This window comes from Panthera uncia, assembly GCF_023721935.1.
Source record: "Panthera uncia isolate 11264 chromosome C1 unlocalized genomic scaffold, Puncia_PCG_1.0 HiC_scaffold_3, whole genome shotgun sequence".
In the NCBI taxonomy this organism is placed as follows: Eukaryota; Metazoa; Chordata; class Mammalia; order Carnivora; family Felidae; genus Panthera; species Panthera uncia.
The window spans coordinates 72,681,766-72,701,052 of NW_026057584.1; the positions used below are offsets into that span (position 1 = coordinate 72,681,766).

Below are 19,287 nucleotides of genomic sequence, written 5' to 3' on the forward strand. Positions count from 1 at the left end.
GTTTTATTGTTTAATGTCAGGCTTTCCGCATTGAATGGAAGCTCTAAGACAACTGCATCAGCTCTAGTGTTGTTACATCCTTCTGGCACCTAGAACAGTGCTTGACACATGTTCCGTACTCAATGAGTAGTTGTTGACTCAATGAATATGAATGAATAACAGTCCCCAGGGAGTTGTCCTGGCCCGCGGTGGCCCTGCTTTCTTAGTTCAACTGGAATTAAGAATCTGCAAAAGACTGAGGAGGGCCAAGGAAGCATAATTTGACCACCAGCAAGCTAACTGGGGATGAAAACGTCCAATTCTGACAGATGTACCCCGTGCACGTGCTGAAAGAAAAACAGAAGCAGCCGCCTGAGAGTGATGGTAAACATTTTGTTCCCCAGCCAGTGCCCTCCTCAATACACTCCCAAACTGACCTTTAGAAGGACTTTTGTATAGTGGGAGGTCTCTTTTAACCTCCAATGAATAAGAGTGTGAAGTGGTGTTTGCTTTTTTCCCTTTGTTCTCTGGCTGAGAAAAGTCTGGAGGCGGTAGAGTGAGGCTTAGCAATACAATTGCCTTCCCTTTCAAATGCTAAAGAGGGTTTTTGCTACTGGTTTAGTATAATCTGAGAGTTGTAGAGGTCTGGAAGGGATCCACTCCCCTTCCTTTTGGCATCTCATTTCCTGCAGGCTAGGGGCAACTTGGCAATTAATAGAAAAACCAAGGCTGCAAAAATATAGTCAACATTGTCCTCCAAGTGTCTCTGCATGGTGAACAGCAGAGAGCTAGATGCTTCTCTCAGGAGAAGTACAGGATGTATAAATTCCCACAGTTCTGAGATGGGCCAGAGATTGTGCGGTTTGTGGCTTTCTCTTCAACTGGAAGGGAGCTGGAATCAGAGGGCGACTCGTTCAAGATAGCTGTTAGCACAGCCTTTTGACTCCCCTCCCTACAGCATGGATCTGTGTTTTGAGGGACCATAATGTTTAAACAGTTTGGAGGGCTCTTTTAAAGAAAGAGAACATAAAACTATGAATAAAAACAGATTCAGGGCTTTGGAAAGAACTGAGGGTCTTCATTGGCTTAATGATACATCCATCTCTGACCCCGTGAGTGTACAGGAAAAGCTGAGGCTTTGAAAGTCTTGGGCAAGTTATTCACTCCCTAGAGCCTTAATTGGGTAACCAAAAAAACAAGACCCTCTAGTCCTCCTTCTTAGAAATGGTTTAAGGAGAAGATGCATGAAACAAAAGTACCTGTTATTTGATAGGACGTGCTCAATAAAAATGTCATTTTGGAGACCTCCTCTTTAGGGACTTATAGATCCATTCGAGTCACCTTCTTTCCTTAGGTTTACTGGAGTTTTTGCAGGTGTTGCTATAATCCATCTGGAATAGATATGATTACTTGGAGACTTAATCAAAGTTCCCATACTGGTAGCTGAAATCAACACATTTTTTTGGACATTCCAAGGATCCCTAATAAATTTAATTTGTATTACTTTTTAAAAAGCTAGTCCACGGCTATTTGGTTTGGTTTTCGGTTTAATTTGATGTGTTGTTTAACGTGTGTGTGTGTGTGTGTGTGTGCACATGCCCAGGCTGAGAATCATATTGTTTACTATCCCTAACACTGATCATACTTTACCAGTTCTTTCTACGTGTATAATCCTAAAGGCATCTGAGTCTATAATAAATCAGGATCAGCAGTAAACCTGTGGAGGAATGGAACAGGAAGAAGGAAAATAAAAAGGCGATGAGGTGAAATCATAGCTAGCAAGTAGGTCAATAGTATTGGGGTTAGTGGGGGAGCCTCTGGCCTTGTACTTCCTTCTTCAACTCCCAGCTCTGCCACTTACCAGTTTTCACCTATAGCTACATTCATTTGAACCTTTTAAATCTCACTTTGCTCATCTATAAAACTGGGATATTTATAGGAGTTTCCTAAGAGGTTTGCTATGAGGATTAAAATGAGAAAATCCTCTCAATGTGCTAAGAACGGTAACTGGAACAGGGCAAACCCTCCATAAATGTTAGTTATTAAGAGCAATTCCTGCGTAGCCTGCAGTGAGCATTACGTATGTCATGTCTTGTTCACAATACTGGGGGATTAAATGCCCCTCCCCAAATGGGGAACTATCGGAATTTAGACAAGAGTCCAGTTTTAATGAGTCTCTGTTTAGTGTTCTTCACCAAATCAAAGATCCATGGATTTGTAAGATGAATGCCTATTTCTAAGTAGTAAGATGTGGGGAAAAGTGTTTCTCAGAAATGAAATATAGTAGCACTTTTTCCTCTGTATTACCTCTTGCATCTCTTCTACCAATTTCCCTTCACTAGAACTGTTAAAAGATAAACATAGGCATATGTAAAAATTTTAAGAGTTTATTTGGGCAAAAATAAACTCAAATCAAGCAGCATCCAAACTAGCAGACCGAATAGGGCTCCACGGAGCTGTACAAAATGGTAGAATTTTAATGATCTCATGGTTCATGAGTTCGAGCCTTGCATTGGGCTCTGAGCTGATAGTGCAGACCTGCTTGGGATTCTCTCTCTCTCTCTCTCTCTCAAAATAAAAATAAACTTAAAAAATGATAGACTTTGATAGGCAGAAGGGAGCAGCTCTTTTTTTACTAGGCAAAAAAGTGGGTTGGTTATTGCAAGGTTACTTTCCTTTAAGGGATGGGGCTCTATCAGGCAGAATACCCTAACTGGTGCTCATCAGGCGATTCCTGATTGAATGATTTAAGAATCCATTTCTGGGAGAGCAGAAACTATGGTTAAGTCTCAGATTGGTGTTGTGGAGTTTAGCATAAGTGACTCTTCCTTGGGCCCACTGTGTTGTTTTGTCTTATTTTGTTTTGTTTTGTTTTGTTTTACCAGCATATTGTTCAGTAGTGAATGTGCCCATTGCCAGAAATATTTATGTATAAAGTTAGGTTATATATAGAAACATCAGTGTGGAGTCCTGTAGAATTTTCATCATACCCTCCATTGTCATCACTTCAAGATGTAATCCAGATACTTGGTAGATTAAGTTTGGAAGGCCACTCTTTTCCTATCTAAAGAAAGCTAGTAGGCAACTACATGGTGATGTTCAAAATTATATCCTAATTCAGGTTTTGATCTGATGTACACTGTAGAACACTTTAGCTGAGGCTGAGAAGACTCAGATGTGGAAATCCCACTGTGGGGAACAGTGTGATGTAGTAAAGAAACATGTTTTTTGGTATGGAGGACTCAAGTCACAACTTCTTCAGCACAAGTAGCCTTGAGACTTTGCGTGAATAATATTGCCTATAAAATGGCACCAATAATCCTACCCTGCCCATTTCTACCATCAGAGTAAGGGTCAGAATGTAACAAATGTGAAATGTGATACGTGTGGGTGTCCTGTAGAAATGTAACCTTTTTAAATGTAATTTTTAATTGCTATAGGTTGTTATTTTTAGAGGAAATGAGATGGTGGAAGTTGGACAAGTCATATGTAGAAAAAAATATATATATAATTATGTATGTATTCTGAAAAGTTTATGAGGGTATAGGCCAACTTGCTTACATGATGAGGCTTTCATATTTACTTCTTTATTTATGGATTGTTTGGATTCATTTTACAACAAGCATGTATTTTTATAATATTTTTATTTCAATAAATTCCTCTAAAAACAACAAAGAAGCCCTGTGCTAAAAAGAAGTTCTTTCAAAAGCTGTATTTTGGTCAAATTGAATCCATTTTAACACATTTTATTCCAGTCCCCCACCCCAGTATGTTATTAGATGATGTGAAAACAGCTCCTACTAACACACTTCTCTTTAAATTCTACGGCCTGGGGCGCCTGGGTGGCTTGGTCGGTTAAGCGTCCGACTTCGGCTCAGGTCATGATCTCACGGTCCGTGAGTTCGAGCCCCGCGTCGGGCTCTGTGCTGACAGCTCAGAGCCTGGAGCCTGTTTCAGATTCTGTGTCTCCCTCTCACTGACCCTCCCCTGTTCATGCTCTGTCTCTCTCTGTCTCAAAAATAAATAAACGTTAAAAAAAAAAATTAAAAAAAAAATTCTACGGCCTGATATTTGGTTGTTGGTTTTGGTTAGATACCCTCACATAAGAATAGAATACCTCTTTTGGAAGAAAAATGATTAATTTTCACAATTTCTAATCAAAAGGGACCCAATTGAGCAGAGGATTGGCAGTTTCCTCAAATCACAAGTATGATGTCTCAGAAATTGTTAGTTTCCATAACACGTTAAAGACAAAAAAGTTACTTTTTTAGAAAACTGTGCAATTTTACCTCGGTGGCCAGTCTTTGTCTGGCTCTTTTGCTACTCAGAATTCCTCCTCTCATCTTAGAAACTAGTAACATGTTTTATGTGTGTGTGTGTGTGTGTGTGTGTTTTAATGAAGCTTAATTTGTAATAGCCAAAAACTGGAAACAATTAACATGTCCATCAATAGGTGAATGGATTAACATAAATGTATGGTCACACAAATGGAATACAACTCCACCATAAAAATGGGTGAACTATTTACAAACACTATGGCATGCATAAATCTTAAAATAATATGCTGAGTGAGAGAAGTCGGATGAAAACAAGAGTACATACGTACCATATGATTCCATTTATATAAAATTCTAGAAATGCAAGCTAATCTACAATAACTAAAGCAGATTCAGTGGTCACCTGGAACCAAGTGGAGGGTGAAGAGGGATGAGAGGGAGGGAACCACAAAGGGCATGAATAAATTTTTGAGGGTGACAGCCACATTTCTTCTTTTTCTTTTTTTCCCTCATAACTATGCTCTTTATAGATAAGCTTACAATTGGTGGCAAATTTTTATAGAGTGGCAAGCTTTCACTATATATTGTCTATATTTAAAGCTTGTTTACCTTTCTGAAGAGAGAAGTTCTAAGACTAATAGGTACTGGAGCTAACAAATTTAAGAAATTAGATAAACTGCTAGTTTATTAAATTTGTTTAACCTGATAGTTATAGCTTGTTAAGTTAAAGTTATATATTTTGTTTGAGAGTGATTGGTAGTGATAAAAGTTATCGAAAACAATGACTCATGTGATATTTGGGCTTTAAAATGATACCATACTCCAAAAAGTATCAACTTTCATCTTTTAGGAATTGGTCAAATGTAAGTACATGTTTTCCATTATATGTTTGTCTCTCTGGTTTATTTCTCACAATAGTTTTTGAAAACAATCACCATAACAGGGTTTATTTCACAGAGGGACTTATGCAGTGAAACATAGCCAACAAGCACTACTCATACATATAAGACAACTCAGTTACCAGTGCCTGTTCACATACCTTTTCTCTGTCATCCCATCTGAATGCCACACTCTCCAGCCTCAAGAAAACTGTCATTTTCATAACCAATTCCCAGATTACCAGGTCTGTCAAACTTCAGCACTCCTACCCCATCCATCACTCCCCATCCCCACCATATATACACACACTTCATTATAAATTCTTACATGCATCAAGCAACCTTAAGGAATTTAAAATCCATCATTCTAATATCAAATAGCTCTTTAAAAACTATGGTAAGCATAGAGCAACACAGAGGGCTTGTTGTAATGCAGATTTTCATGCCTACTCAGACCTTTTAATTTTATAGTTCTGGGTAAGGAATCAGCATTTTTATCTTGAATCTTTGACATTTTAATTATTACAGGTCATGGTGTGGACCTCCTTGGGTTTATCTTGTTTGGAGCTCTCTGTGTTTCCTGAACCTGGATGTCTACTTCCGTCCCCAGATTATGGAAGTTATCAAGTATTATTTCTTCAAATAATTTTTCTGTCCCCTTACCCTCTTCTCCTTTTGGGATCCCCTACAATGCAAGTGTTTGTTCACTGCTGTTGTCTAAGACAGCCCTTAACCTATCCTTACTTTTTTTTTTTTTTTTTTTTAATTCTTTTTCTTTTTGCTGTTCAGCCTGGGTGCTTTCCATTACCCTATCTTCCAGATTGCTGGTCTGTTCTTCTGCATCCTCTAATCTGCTATTGATTACCTCTAATGTATTTTTTTCATTTCAGTTATTGTATCCTTCAACTCTAATTGGTTCTTTCTTGTATTTTCTCTTTGTTGAAGTTCTCACTGACTTCACCCACTTTTCTCTCTAGTCTGAAGAGCACCTTCATGACCATTACTTTGAACTCTTTATCAGGTAGATTGCTTATCACTGTTTCATTTAGTTCTTTTTCTGAGCTTTTGTCTTGTTCTTTTATTTGGAGCATATTCCTCTGTCTCCTCATCTTGCTTGACTTTCTGTGTTTGTTTCTATGAATGGGACAGCTACTGGTCCTAAACTTGAAGAAATGATTCTGTGTATGGTTGTACCCTATGTAAACTATGTATGCCTGGTGACTTTGTCTGGCTGCCTGGAGCTGTGGCTGGCATGGGCAGGGGGTCCTGGGACACTCTGTGCTGGGGCTGCCCTGGTGGGATGGCTGGTGCTGAAGTGGGCACAGGCCAGGGATGTCTGTATTGAGGGCACCCTGGGATGACAGCTGACGCTGAAGTGGATGCAAGCTCAGGTATTTCAGGGTGCTCCATGCAGGGGAGACCTGGCAGGGCAGCTGAAGCTGAGACATGTGTAAGCCAGATGCTCCATGCAGGGGCACCTTAGTGGAAAGAGTCTGGAGCTAAGGTGGGCTGTGGACCAGGGATCCTGAAGCACTCTGTGCAGGGGGTGCTGTGGCAAGACAGATAGAGTTGAGGCAGGTGCGGGCCATGGGGTCCTGAGATGCTCTGTTCTGCGGGTGCTCTAGCCAGTCATCTGGAGCTGAAGTGGTGTCGGCCTGAAGTGTTCGGGGTATTTTGCATGCATGTCATCTTGGTGAGATGGCTAGAGCTATAGTGAGAGCTGACCAGGGGTTTCCCAGTAAGCTGGGGCTGCCTTGGTGGGACAGCTGGGACTGATGTGAGCTAGGGACCTGGGTCCCACTGAGATGGTAGACTGGCTATGATATCCAGAATCCTGTTCCCATCTCAAAGTGGAAGGGGAATGTAAACCATGCCACCTGCAAGCCTGTCTGACCCAGAGAGAGTTCCAACAGCTCCCTTACCATTTGGCAGGGCTCTAATGTTAGTTCTTCTGTGTTCTAGTTGTTCTTTTAGACTACACCCCTTTTTTTTCCTGTGCCGTAGGGCATTTGGGGTTGGTGTGGGCTAGGGGCCTGGGGCCTGCTGAGGTGGCAGGCCAGCTATGGTGCCTGGTACTCTGCTCCTGTCTGCACAATCAAGGTAGAGGGCAAATGTAAACTCTGGCACTCATCAGTTCCTCTGACCTGGAAAGAGTTCCAGCAACTCTCCTGCTGTTTGGCAGGTTTCTAGAGATGGCTCCTCTATATTCTAGTTGCCCTTTTAAACCATGGCTTTTTTTTCTGTGCCCCAGCGCAGATGAATCTGTTGATGGTCCCTGTACGTCCCTTCTTTACTATAGTTCACCATGTGGGCAGACGGGGTTTCCCTTTGTTACCCTGCTTCCATCTCTCTTGCCATTCTCTATTTGGTCTGTTTTTGTTTTTGTTTTTGTTTGTTTGTTTTTCTTTGTCTATTTTTTTCTTCAGGAGGAATTGCTTTATAAATAGGTGTAGACTTGGTGTGTCCACCGAGGAAGTGAGTTCAGGGTCTTCCTATGTTGACATTTTGGACTGGAACTCTGATAACATGTTTATAGTCTAACCTCAGGCCAACCTTTTCCCTAACAGAATCTTCTATCCCTTTATTCCCCACACATCTGGTATCATCTCTTTGCGTGTAAATTCCAAATATTTTTCTCTAGCTTCAACCACTCTTTTCATTTCTGAAAGGCTTTTTAATTATCAACTCAATTTGGGTTCATTGCTGATCTCTCAACTCAAACATACTCAAAGCCAAATTAATCTTTTTCTTTTGTTCTTTCCCTTCCCCTCCTTTCCCTTCTCTTCCCTTCCCTCCCCTCCCCTCCCCTCCCCTCTTCTTTCTTTCTTTCTTTCTTTCTTTCTTCCCTTTTGTCAAGGGAGACATGATAATTCTCTCCAGCTAACTGGGCCTGGCCAAGACTATCATTTTATCTTGAACTTCTCCCTTCTCTGTGTCCATCTTCCCCACAATCCTTTGCTTAGACTTTTATTACCTACTTTGCTTCTTCCCCACATCTACTTCCACCTCCCTGGTTCAGGCTCTTGCTTTCAAAGAAAACAACATGAGTGAAGAGAACAAGCAATGAGAAGCCCTCATAATGGGGCTAGCACAGGACTCAGAAATTGAAAGATTTTCCTTGAGTAGAGAACTTTATTCCAAAGTAATGGAACATCATCAATAAAGGCAACCCAGGCATACAAATGCCTGGCATCATTAAATAAAGGCAGGGAAGCTTGTGGGGCTTTTTCAGGTTGGGTATGTATAGACATACTCAATGATTAGACTGGACAAGTATGTTCATTCTGGAAGACTTTGAATTTCATTCAGTAGCCAGTGGAAAAATACAGACTCACGTGGCATGAAAACCTGTTATAAAATTGTGTGATAGTTAAGAGAACATACCATGCAAGCATTAACTATGGCACTAGGAATTGATATACAACATATTTTGCTCCTAGAATTGATTGTTTTAGTGGCTAGTTGCTTGTGGGAGTGGAAAGGATGGGAGAGGAAGGTGCCAGAGATGACTCTGAGTTTGGTAGCCTGGGTGTTTATAAAAGCATGATTAACTTGAGGAAAAACACAAATTGAGTTTCGTGTTTGTGAATGACAGTGGAGTTCAGTCTTAGGCATGCAGAGTGTGATGTGTCAGTGGGATATACAGGTGGAGGTTTCCAGGACATACTATTACCTCTGTGAGGATGATCTAGAAAATCTATTCCTAGCTCACCATTGGATATATGGTTTTTATGTATATATTCCATCAACACAAAGACAACCTGTCTGGCCCTAAACCCATCATGACTGCCTTACCTCAAACATCTTGACCTTCCCACTGTCCCGGTTGGTTAATGACATTTTTATTTCCAAACCCCTTGTCTACTATCTATGGGTTGTTTTCAATTCCTCTCTTTCCTTTGATGCTCATATTTACTTAGGCATCAAATCTTATTGATTTTTCTTTTACAGTGTCTCTCACGTCTGCATATCTTCTGCCTCTTTTAACTTTACTGCCTAATCCTGGTCATTTTTTATAGCTTAATAACCACCTTCTAACAAGACTCTTCCTCCAGTCGGTCTGCTAAGAACCCATTCCGTCTACCACAATAAGATCACTCTTGCTAAAACATAAGTTGATCTTGTCACTCCCTTTCTCACAAACTTTCATTGACTTTCTGTCACCAATAAGAGGAAGTTAAAATTCCTTAATATTATAAAATTCATAATATACCTACTCTAGCATTCTCTCCAGCCAAACTGATCTATTCTGCATCTGACAACCTACTTTTCTCTCTCCCAGCCTTGCTTCATTGCCTGAAATGTTATTGGAAGTTTGTGAAGGGTGAAAGATGTTTATAGAAATATTTTGAGATGGAAGAAGAAAAGATCTTAGTATCCTGGCAAAGTCTCAAATGGGACGCTACTGAATATACCTAGCTCACCTGCCATGCTAGTGGGCTCCAATCACAGACCTAACATCTAGAGAAGGGAAGAAAAAGAAGAGGAAATGAGGGAAAGAAGGGGAGATAAAAGAAAGAGATGCATAGGAGTTAGCCAGGAATGACACAAATATCAGAGCTAAATAACAGTCTTTATAAACCTAAGAGTGATTATTCTCTTGTCTTTAAGCTTCTCAAGGGCAGAAACCAGATCTTGACTCTCTCTGTCTCCCAGCACCCAGCACAAAGGCTGGCATATAGATACTGCTCAGTAAGCATTTCTGAAATGAATTGTCAGCAATTGACTGGTCTTCAACTAAAAGATCTCAGTTCCCTCACTATTCCCTCGGGTTGTATTTTGTAATTGTAAAAATTTCCTTTACTTTTTGTATGCCTTTTCCAATAAGTCCAGAACAATATTGAGGGAAAAAAAACACAGGACTCAAAAGAGTGTTTCAAATATGGTATATAATGGGGAAATTGATTTACTCCAACAAAGTCTTATTTTTTCAGTACATTTCCAGAATCAGACTTGACTTTTCTGTCTCACTTCCAGCTTATGAGCAACTTTAACCATTAACTCTTTCCAGCAACAATTATTCATTGTTAGTCACTGCCCTTGCTATGCTGGTATAATGTTTTCCCTCTTAATAAATGTATTACTCTGTGCTAGTTGCTAATGAAGTTCATTCTTTTTGCCTCCACCTCTTCTCCATCTTGCCAGACCATTTGGAATTCTAATCCTGTCCTGGATGCTAGCCCTCCTAACTGACGATGGGTGTCATCTGCTAACAGCATGTATCATCTGTCAGCTTTAGGAGCTTATTTTCTGTTCTATCCATGTAAATCATTGATGAAATATTAAAGAATCAGTCCCAGAATGAATGCTGTGGGACATGATTTCTAATATCTCTGATTTTGACATCAATGCCATTGATAATGAACTTGTTGTAAGACTGCCTACCATACAGTCAACATTTCTCCAGTGTATTCATTGAATGCATTCTTGGAGAAGACAATCAAAAGTCTTTCTGGGGCCAAATAGCTATGGAAAAGTTTAGGGAGAAACTTAACATGCTGACTGCCTGCTTTTCTGCTAGGCATTTTATGTGTGTTAATTTAATCAATCCTTCCACAACTCTCTAAGGCAGTATAGTATAGTGGTTAACACCATGGTTCCTAAGGTTAGACTACCTGAGGTTGAATTTTTCCTCCATCACTTAGAGCTGTCTGATCTTGGCAAGATATAGAAATTCTCTGTGCTTTAGTTTTATCATCTGAAAAATAAGGAAAATAGAATTCACCTCAGGGGACTTTATTGAGGATTCCATTGCATGTAAAGCACTTAACCAGTGTCTGGCACGTAGTGAATCTTAAACGAATCTTAGTTATTATTATTATCCCACATTAAAGTTGAGGAAATTAAGGCTGGTATGTAATGGAACCAAAATTTGAGACCCAGCAGTGTCTGATTCCAATTCATAAGCTCTTTCTACTCTCCTGTATAGACTTTTAAAATTATATCCCAAATATTTTCAAAAGAGACTTCAGATGAAAATGGCCATGGCAGTCAGAAATATATTTGATTATACCCAAACTTTATGATTTAAGCCAATATATTTGGGGGGGGGAGGGCGTTTATATTTGACTAAAATCTTTTTTAAAGACAAGTTACTTTATGAGAAAAACAATCAACGTAAACTTAAAATAAAAATCATAGAATCTTAGGTTTGAAAAACTGTAGGGATCATCTAGTTGAAGCTACTAGTGAATAAGAGATTTTGGAGGTTTTTTTTCTTTTTACTCCCCCCACCCCCCCTCCCACTTACATAAGTGGTAAGTGCTCAACATACAAGACTTGGATAACCCTGAGAAGCTCTGAAGAGGAAAATCACCCATAATTCAAACATTAATGGCAATCATTATTAATGTTTTCATGTACGGACTTTTTAGTGTTATTCTTCCACACACAAATATTTTTTTGACAAAATGGCATCACAATATATATGCTATTATAGCCTGTTTTTTTTTTCACTTAGTAACAGATTATGAGCATTTCCCATGTCATCATTTGATTGATGTTTAACATCTGTAAAATCTGTAAAAAATAAATAAATCATATGAGAGTACCATAATAATCTAATCCCCTACTGTTGGACATTTAGGTTGATTCTATTTTCTTTCCCACTATTATAAATAAAACTGTCATGAAGAGCCTTGTATTATGTTGTTGCATAATTCTCTCATTATGTACAAATCCTTTTTATCCTTAGCAGATGGTTAGCCAGCCTCTGTTTGATCACTTCCAGTAACAGGGAGCTCACTTCTTTGCCAGACAGCTCATTCCATTTATGGACAACTCTAATTGTTAGAAAGTTCTTTATTTTTAACCAAAATCTGTTCCCTTTAACTTACACTCATTGATTCTAGTTTTGTGGTTTGGAATTACCCAAAGCAATCTTTCCTTTTTGTACTTGGCAGCCCATCAAATACTTGAAAGAGGCCGTAGTGAAACTCCCCAAGTATTCTCTTCCTGAAGATAATTATCCATGCTCATGAATCTTATGATAAAAAAGGATGAGGAATTGGTAGCAGTAGGGGGTTCCTCATGAAAGATATACATTTGGTAACATAATATTTCCCTTTCTGCTTTGGCCTACTGGAAGCTCAGAGCCTCATTGGTTGCCCCATCTTTCTAACAGTATAACCCTATACCTGCATATCTTTGTGTTATCTTTGCCCTTGGGTCCAATAGCCTATATTTTCTTGGCTATTACTTTCCCTTAAAAAAATTTACTGAAGATGACTCTATAAGTTCTGTACCTCCATGGTGCAAGGTATATTGTAATGAAAAAAGTTTCTCTATTTCTTTTGGCAATTCTTTGTAGGAAACTAGTTGATATTTTTGTCCCCTCTCATCATTTAGGATACACACATGTCTTCTACTCCCCAAAGCTACCAGAACAATGGGATAGTTTCAATTCCCTGCCCCTTCTCTCTGTTGGAGAAGCTTAATGTAATGTGAGAATAGAAAGCCATCTCAATCCTCCTGAATCATTAGTTCCTATAAAATTGTCAATATCTCTTCTGTCATCCAGCAGCACCATTTTCTGTTCTTCAAAGAAATTAGAGAGCATACCTTTCCAGCCCCCAGATCCATGATGAACATGCGTGTGCCACTGTAGGATGGGTAACCCTCCCCACAACGCCTCTGAGAGGATGGTAGTGTTATCCTCATTTACCCTAAGAGAACAGGGGCCCGACAGGCGAGGTTTGAACCCACGCCCCTCTGACTCTGAATCTGAGAGCCCATCCCCGTCCCTAAAGGGCGCGGGCTTCAGATGAGCTCTGGACTGACTCAGGCCACAAGGATTCCACTGCCATTGGGCGAGAGGCAGGCGACTCTGCATGTTCCTCCTTTCATTCAGGAATCCAGCTCTGATTATCCTCTTCCCACTGAGAGAAGTGTGGTGGCTGCCAGTTGCATATGGCTTGACGAAGATAGGAGAGGACATAAAGGCGGCCCCCCTCCTCTCTGTGCTCCTGGATGAGAATCAAGCAGATTGTTTCCTATTTGGAGGAAGTCGATGTGAGAAACCTAAGGCAGCAGGCAAACCCCAAATGGGTGAGAATAAAAAATACTCCCCCGACCCCCTTGTGAGGTTCTGCCTGGAGGAGCCAGGTGTGAAGGCACCAGGGCTGTCTGTGGGCCAGAGAGCTAGAATATTTCTGCCCCAGGAGCTTCCTTCCTGCATATCCCCTCCTGACGAGAGGCCGCGATTGCCTTCGGCCTCCCTGGAAGACCTCTTCTGCTGGCAGGCTGGCCTGTGTAACAGCTCTGAGTTGAAACCCTCTTAAAAATAGCTCTGTTCCCTTCTGGGTTGAGCAACTCACACTTGAAAAGCTCTTTATTCTTTATAATGAATAGAGAGCAGGGACTTTTCATTGAAAAAGAAGAGCGATAATGCAAAATAAAGGCAGACTGAGGGTAGTTGTTCTTTTGAAGCAGCGGACAGGGAGGGCTTTGGCACTCACAGCTTTTACAGGTAGCAACCCTTTCCTCGGATTATTCCTGGAATAGAGGCATGGAGAGGCTTTTGAGCGGCTCTTGCTGTCAAAAGCATGTGTGTGGCGGGCAGTATTTCAGGTGATAGCGCGGGCTAGAGACGGGGGCAGAGCAGCCTCAAGTTGAAATTTTGATCTCATTAATTGACTGAAGAAGCAAAAAGCCTCCCCCCTTGGCCCCCAAAAGAAAGCATAACTCTTTGCCCTCCAGGCCTCTGAGGCTCACGCCTGTACCCTGGAAGGACCAAGAAAGGCTGGAAATTAAAGCGGGAGGCCAGAAAGCTGGTGCCTACCTTGGCAGGAAGAATCACAGTTAGGTGTGCTGTGGAGAGTCTTGTCTGTTAGGGAGGCCAGACTCTACCATTTGCGTCTCTTCCAGAAAGAAAGAGGAGTTCAGATGGAGAAATGAGATAAAACTCTTGGCCTGCAACGTCAAATCTTCTTTTAAAGTAGCGTGTCTCCTTTACATCAAGTTCAGTGCAACTCTTAGGATCCCAGTGAACCAGCAAACAGCTCTATCTCAGCTGTTACTTGGGTATCCTGCTCTATACCAGATATAAGCCTCTGAGAGGTATGTGTTGCATGGGAGCAAGGGGTTAGACATCTGAATTAGGCAGGGCAATTAAAGCTAGTTATTGTGTAAGAAAAAAAAACAACTCCAGATCACAGTCTCTTAGGATAAGAGGTTTGTCCCTTACTCGCATGAAGTCCAACATGGATATTCCTGGTCAGGTAGCCATGCTGGGCAGCTCTTGTCAAGCGGTAACTCAGGGAATCTTTCCATCATGGGATCTTCCAATCATCCTCTGGGCTTTGCAATCCTTTGCTTCCTGCCACTCAGACCAGAAAGTGATTTAAGGTGGTAATGGGGAGATCATGGAGACATCCTTAAGGGGCAGGCCTAAATGTGGTGTACATTACTTCAGCCAGACTCAGGCACTTGGCTCTAATTAAATGGAAGGGGACTAGCAGATAAGAAGAATTGACTTGTGTATCCAGGAAGGATGGGTGAAGTAGATATTGAAGGAATTTAGCATTCTTCTCCAAAATATCTAATCTTCAGGCCACATGATTTCTTGTTATTTTCTCTGTTCACCCCACGTGGTCCATACAAGCCAGGTGCTCTCTGTGGCTGCAGAATACAGTGAGGCTAGAAGCCATGTCCTCTTGTGGTCTTGCCACTTCTCTTGGTAAAAGGCATCATGGGCCCATCAAATCCTAACCCTTTCCTGCCTGGGCAAAATCTCTTTCTCTCTCTTCTCTGATCTTCTCTAGAACTCTTAGCATAAACTTTTCAACAAGCTCAGCTTTTCCCAGAAGATAAGAAACAAAGTTATTCTGATATAGCTTCAGGTTCAGCCAACCGGTAGGCCAACCACCTTCTTGAAATGAAGGGAGAAGGAAAATACAGAGAACACATTACAAATCAACATTTCAAGAAACCATCATGCCACCAAAGTGCTTGAGTTCACTGGCATTCGTGAGACATTTGACTCAAGACATGTTTAAGCTTTTAAATTCAGGACTGCCATCTTTTCTTTAGACCTTTTTGATTTCCATCATAGCAATAAGAAATCACGTTTTCCCCCAGCATCTTTTTCATAAAGACAGAGCGGTTGTAATCACCATGATGAGGTAAAGAGTACACACAGAACACATGGTTGAGATGGGGACATTGGGCAGGTGACTAGGCTGTCACCAGCTAGGCGAACTATGCCACCTACCACTTATGAGAGTGGGCCAGACCAGATGCTCAGCAAAGTAACAAATGATTACCGACCATGGATCTCTGAATCTCTCAGGCAGTTGACAGCTTGGAGTGACAATTGCTATGGTTTGTTTTAATTTTCTCAAGAGACAAGATTTGGTAGGAATTCATCTGTTTGGTTTTTTTGAATTCACGTCTCTGGACCTTGGTAATTACATTCCAAGGGACTGAAGGAAATGCAAGTCCCATTTGACAGCCACAGAAATCTTAGAGGAATTGTGGTTCATGGGAGTGGCTTTAAAAGACAAGATAAAGAGTAGTCTGATTATCAGAACGGAGAAAAAGTGAGAATCATGGAAAATACCAATGTATAACTTGAAGGCTAATTCTTTTTAATACTCATCTAGGTTTTGCTAAACAGCAGATAACTTGTAAGTTTTTATAAGAACACAATAATTGCTATGGACTGAGTGTTTGTCTACTCTCCCAGATTCATATGTTGAAACCCTAATCCCCAATGTGATAGGATTAAGATACAGGGCCTTTGGGTGGTAATTAGGTCCTGAGGATACACCATCATTATGGAATTAGTGCCCTTAGAAGAGACACCAGAGAGCTTTCTGTCTCTTCCCTCCCTCTCTTTCTCCACCCCCTCCTCTGCCAACCCCAACTGTTTGAGGACATGAGATGGCCAACCAAAAAGTGAACTCTCACCAGAACCCTGACCACGCTGGCACCATGACCTTGGACTTTCCAGCCTCCAGAAGTGTAAGAAAATAAATTTCTGTTGTTCAAGCCTACCGGTCTAGGGTAATTTGTTATAGCAGCCTGAACGAAGATAACAATCATTTCAAACTATGATGTGTTTGCTCAGAATAAGTCGTACCTAATTCATTACTTTTCACTTTTTAGTTGGACTATCATGTTGTCCGATTAGGGGAATATCATAGATCTGTCTTTAATCCTGATTATGTTGAAAGTCTTGAATAGTAATATATTTTGATACATTTAAAGCTGTTGAACAATCAATTGTAGGCTGAACAATGAGAAAAAGCCTGAGCTTTGTTTGGGGTACCTGGCTGTAGGTAGAGCATGCAACTGTTGATCTCAGGGTTGTGAGTTTGAGCCCCACATTGGGTGTAGAGATAATTTAAAAAGTAAAAAAAAAGAATCTTTGGAAACAGGCAGTTAATAACAAATTGTTCTTATGTGCCTAGATTCTGAAGCAATGGATAAATAAATGTAAGTGTCAACCTAATAAAGAAAAAAAACCAAACAAAACCCAGTCCTTGTTTTTGGTTAAACTGATGGAAGAACCTGACTGGGTATATGCCCACAATCTCTCCCCTAACAGTTCCTGATATTTCAACGCTATCCAGTCATGGCATAGCTGGGCCACAACAGGTCACCCCTGAGCAGACAGCTCAGTGTTTGGTGGAGAAGAGTTTCCTAGAGCAGAGGCAACTCCGAAGAACTCAGAGAGGATGCACTCGGGCTATTTTCAGTGTTTCTCCAAAAGTCACTAATCACCAAACATGGGCAGAAGTAGAGGGAGTAGACTAGAAGTGGCAGAAGTTATAAACCTGACATTTCTAGAAAGGCAGGAATTCTTATTTTACCAGCCAAGTCAGGAATGCATGGAGAGGACTAGAGTGACTACTCCTAGCAAACAATGAGAGAACCTAGAGTGAGTCTTCTCTTACTGTCACTGTTTCAGTCAATATTTTGCTATTTGATTCATATGAAAATACAGAAGGAATGTATATCTTTGTTGAAGCTGATGCCAAAATAGGGAGAATAGCTGACATGACAAATGATAACATTGCTATTAAACATTATCTTGGGGGCATCTGGGTGGCTTCATCAGTTGACTCTCCAACTCTCGATTTCGGCTCAGGTCCTGAATCCTGGGTCGTGAGATCAAGCCCCACATCAGGCTCCGTGCTGAACGTGGAGCTGCTTGGGATTCTCTTTCTTTCCCTCTCTCTCTCTATCTCTTTTTCCCTCTGCCTCTCTCTCTCTCTCTCTCTCTCTCTCTCTCAATAAATAAATAAATAAATAAAATAAATAAATCCTTAAAAAAAAATAATCTCAACTGAGCTGGAATCCACCAGGCTGGAATCTCCTAGATATAACTGGCTAGCAATAAATATCAAGGCCTTTATTTAGGTAAAAATGTTAAAAAGAAAATTCCATACACAATGCAACTGCTCAGACACAGGGTAGAGACAGACAGCTTTGACATTAGTTTATGTAAAAAATGTTCTAGGGGTTTTAGTTTATCTGAACTTACTGTGACAACTATTATGTGTCTGCTGAAAATGTTAATGCAGTCTCCATCTGCATTTGCTCAATAAATGATTGCTTACAGTGTATTCCGTAGAAGACACTGTGATGAGTTCTGGGAGCTGCCAGTAGCACAGTGTCTGGAGCAATCTGTCCAGTGAAGGGCACATACTTTAAGAGCAGCATTAATAAGTTAAAATAGAGCACTGGTGGGTGAAGATTTAGTCCTACATCTTTAGGTTTTCATGAGGCAACTTTTACTAACCCGTGGGAACAACATTTGAGTATTTTATTGGTAAGAATTATTTTACCTGGACATGACAGAAACGCTGATAGACCTAGCTTAAATAACAATAAGGAAATTTAGTTTCTTTTATAATTAAAACAACAACAACAGGCGTGCTTTGGTGGCTCAGCCAGTTAAGTGTCTGACCTTGGCTCAGGTCATGATCTCGCGGTTCGAGAGTTCCAGCCCCACGTCGGTCTCTGTGCTGACAGCTCAGCACCTGGAGCCCTCTTCAGATTCTATGTCTCCCTCTCTCTCTGCCCCTCCCCAGCTCATACTCTGTCTGTCTCTCTCTCAAAAAAAAATTAAAAAACAACAACAAAAACAAATGAACAAAGATAGAGCAAACCTGTTATAATTAGAGCTGGAAATCTATTTCTCTGCTCTTCTTTGCCTCTTCTCAGCCTCTAGGGGAAGGCTTTTTTCTTCAGACTGACTCTTCTGCAGTTAGAAGATGGCTACTCTCAGTCCTTGAACAAAATGCTTCCTCATTAGAAAATCTTTTTTCCAACTGTTCAAGCAAACGTCTTATTCAGTCTAATTAGGCTAGTTTGTATCATGTGCCCATCCCTGGTCCAATTGCAGGATCTAGAATAATGCTGTGCATTCTATAGCATTCTATAATAATGCTGTGCTGAAAGCTGAATTCTAGAACCAATCACTTGCAAGGGGATTAGAGGTACTACGATTGGCTTGAGTTGAGAATAGGGTCACCTTCCAACATTTGGGCAACGTGGAAGAGGGGTCTTCTATAACTAACATTGGGGATGTGTTTGAAAGAGACAAAATAGTGGGAGTGGGTGGCAAGTTGGCCACCAGAGGAGAAGGGCTGTCTTCTTAGATGGGTGAGTTTGAGGGAAGAGAATCTAGGTGTTTTTCCTTTCTCTTTCAGGAAAACCTGTCTACTAGTGGTGAAGCCTTTATATGGTAATAGCAGTGACTCTTACCCTCAAAACCTTGCACATTGGTGTAGATTCAAGCATCCTGCTTCTCTGTATCTGACTATGTCAGATAAGTTCAACTAGGTGGGGGTTATGAGGAAGGCTGATTGCAGTGAAGGTCCAAGTTGTACTTTCCATATATGTTTGCTGGAAATAGAGCTGACCTTTTGATCTTAATCTGCTGGATTCTAGTGTCTAGTTCTAATTAATGTATAATAATGGGAGACATGATTATCATCCCCAAAAACCTTAGCAAGTATGCCCCCAGCAGCAACCCAGAATCTAGTGGATTCGGAGAATTCTGTCACACAAGGGATATATAGATAGAGTTCAATATTGAGATATTCAGCTGCTATCAGTTATCTAGAGATGTCTAGATATATCAGATATTTAGAAAGTTCAAAGGGTGTGAATTTTCACAGGAATAGCTGTGGAAAAGGCTGCTC

General features: G+C 40.7%; 1 long non-coding RNA gene across 2 annotated transcripts; it reads right to left on the reverse strand.

Annotated features, from left to right (window-relative positions):
• LOC125911605 (uncharacterized) lies at positions 1-19,076 on the reverse strand. 2 transcript variants are annotated; one of them, XR_007454378.1, is made up of 4 exons: positions 18,250-19,076; positions 10,750-10,832; positions 1,239-1,370; positions 1-326 (listed from the first exon to the last, which is right to left on the reverse strand). It is a non-coding gene; the product is annotated as an uncharacterized LOC125911605 (long non-coding RNA). The 2 variants fall into 2 exon arrangements; XR_007454377.1 differs by lacking the exons at positions 1-326; positions 1,239-1,370 and adding an exon at positions 7,986-8,482 and having other exon boundaries at positions 18,250-19,068.
• Between the last annotated feature and the right edge of the window lie 211 nt (positions 19,077-19,287).